Source organism: Onychomys torridus, chromosome 15 (assembly GCF_903995425.1).
Source record: "Onychomys torridus chromosome 15, mOncTor1.1, whole genome shotgun sequence".
NCBI lineage: Eukaryota > Metazoa > Chordata > Mammalia > Rodentia > Cricetidae > Onychomys > Onychomys torridus.
Window position 1 is genome coordinate 32369786 of NC_050457.1, and position 3047 is coordinate 32372832.

The following is a 3047-nucleotide window of genomic DNA, read 5'->3' on the forward strand; positions in this document are numbered from 1 at the left end:
AGACCCCCACACAAGAGCTTAGCTGACAGATATCATCACATAACACCTGGACAGATGATAGAAGCTATAAAATTCAGGAACTCTCTACTGTTCTCCTTGGTCTGGTCTAAAGTCTGCTTTCTCTTAACTCATAGTTTTAGAAGATATGAGGAAATCCCAGGAAATTTCTTCTTTTGTCTACAGAGAGGCCAACCAGACACATGTTGTCTACCTTCTGTATGGAGAAGGAAAACACGTGTACATTTAATCCACTAAGGTCATCAGTTAAACTCTCCATGAAAATTTTGTACTGCCCCCTGTATGTTTCTTTTCCTTCAGCTGATATTTGAAGCATTTAGTTCTTAAGCTGATTGCTTCTTCCTAATTTATCTGCATGTATTTTGTTGGCTAGGCCTAAATACATTGAGCCTGTTTGAACTACATGAGAGGATTGCCTTTTATGACAAATATATTCTATATCGACTATTTTCCCCTTTACATTATTCAAGGGGATTAGGCTATAGCTTCGATGGAGGGTCGTTGCTGAGTGTGTATGTAACACCCCAGGTTTGGTCCCATCCTCACTTCTCCCAGTCCTTGAAGAAGATCCAAGTGGTGACAGAAGCAATTTAATTGCAGTTTGGTATGCCACTAGAAATATCTATCGCCTGGTGATGGAGAAAAGACTCAAAATTGTGGACAGATCTAATTGAATACTTCTTAATTATTTACAGGCAATATACCTGGGCACTTCTCTTTTTTTGTAAAACAGTGGTTCTCAAACTTCCTAATGCTGTGACTCTTTAATACAGTTCCTCGTGCTGTGGTGACTCCCAACCATAACATTAATTTTGTTACTGCTTCATAACTGTAATTTTGCTACTGTTATGAATCATAATATAAATATCTAGGTTCTCCAATGGTCTTAGGTGACCCCTGTGAAAGGGTCGTTCAACCTGTAAAGTATGGAGGTATAAACAAAAAATACAAACCATGGCCACAGACAGACCCAGTTGTCGTGCTCCACAGGCTGAGAACCACAGCCTCAAAAGAAGAAGGTTTGGTGTTATATACCAGCTTTATTTCAGTGACACAGGTTGAGGCTCAGAGGTGTTTTATTTTAATGTTTGGGAGTAGTCTTATGTTTCAACAGCCATTATATTACTCTAGGAAAGGAAAAAATTCTAGTTCCATCAAAAGAGAAGAATAGGAAATTTATTTTAAATATCTAACATACATTCAATAGCTTCCCTGAAATTTGAGAGCCATTGGCACCATATTTCACCATTAGACTTGACTGTCATTAGATATCAACACATTTTCCATTAAAATGAGCAGAATTATGTTTGAAAGAAACTCTTCAGAAACTTTCTGGTATTAGCCAGTTAATTCCTACAGCAACCCTTGGTGGTGGCCTGGGAGAATACTATCATCTTTACTTTTTAGGGAAGCACATAAGTCAAGGGTAAAAGAGATGGGATTTTTCTCCGAGTACCACACAGCTCCTGTGTGGACGAAATGTTAGCCATCAAAACAAATTCTTCTGATGAGCACTTCAGAAGGTCTGCTACTTAAATTCTTAATCCCCAGGAAAGGACTTTTCTGAAGTCTGGTCCTTGCTCCGAAGCTGCCCAACATACCCAGGTGCGGGGGTTGAGGCTTCTGCTCTCAGAGTCCCATCAAAGCTTTCCTAATCTGTTTCTCTTTATTTCTATTTCTGAAGTTTATTCCCTGCAGGAGTGGACTCTTCCTTCTTCCTAATTGACTTTTATATGGAAGCTTCTCTCATAATGGCATCATACAAGCCAGCACCCCCTCCATTTTCCATTTTAGTGTCTCTTGCCTAGAGGGAGAAACACATTCTCTTGTCTTGTATTGTTTTTGCTAAAGGAGACATTTGTAGGGACTCAGATAAGTGCCTTCCTGGGAGTCAACTTTTATTTTTCCCTATGAAACATTTCTTTGGTGTGAGTCCACATTTCGTATTTGTACTGATTACCCTTTGCTGATAATTAAATTGCATTGTTCTATGATGGCAGCAACAGAGAAGTATGGAGGTATAAACAAAAATACAAACCATGGCCACAGAGAGACCCAGTTTGCATCTGGGAAGCTGAGTTCTCTCCAGAGCAGATGTACTCCTTTTTCAGTAGTAAAGCATCATAGCAATATCTATTTTGTGAGGCTATTGAGATGTGTGGGAAGTATTTTTCTTGGAAGGAGTGGGGTAGCAGAAAAATGTAATCCTCTCGCTAGAATGCAGACCATATCTGTGCCGCCTGTCTTCTATTTTGCCCATGGCTCTTTTCTCTTCCCTGGCCTGCTTTCAGAGCTTTCTGTCCGGGAAGGCTGACAGATGAAAAGTATATCAACAGCTTCCTTTGCCCTCTTGCTCTGTTGCATTCGGCTAGTGGGGAGTCCTGGCAGGAGATCAGAGGTCATGTGCTTCTCTTCACCTCTTCCCTCCAGGCTGTGCCAGAGAGTAACCCAGCTTGTCAAGGAAGCCAGCTTTGCATGATTGCCTTCTTGGAGATGCTGGCATCCATCTCTGCTTGCTCCTTAAACTTGGTGTGCATAACTCTACCGTTGCCTGCTCCCAGGACTGCACTGTCATTGTGGGTCCCTCTACCCCACCTTCAACTTTCTTTTTGTCGCTAAACTCTCTTAAAGTAATCCTGACTAAGTACACTATCTCCCAAGATCCTGATAAAAGATTCACTAGTACTTACTTCACATTTGCCTAGGCCTATTTTATTTGTGAGAGTGTAGGCTTTGTGGACAGTAAAGAAGAATCAGTTGTATCATTATTACTTGGTACTCAGAAAAATATAGATGTTGAAGATTAAAGTGGCACCCATCTCTTACAGGGCAACTATTTTGCTAGATACTGCTTTCTGCACATCACTTTATCTACACTCAGAGCCCAGGTGTCCAATAGTGTCTCCCTGCTCAGACATGTCAGGTTCCCCCAGAGCTGTACAGAGATATTCCAATCTGGTGCCCAGGTCTACACTCTTCAATGGGCTGCCTCCTAGCCATATAGATGAAGAATTCAGTCTTTCAATTAA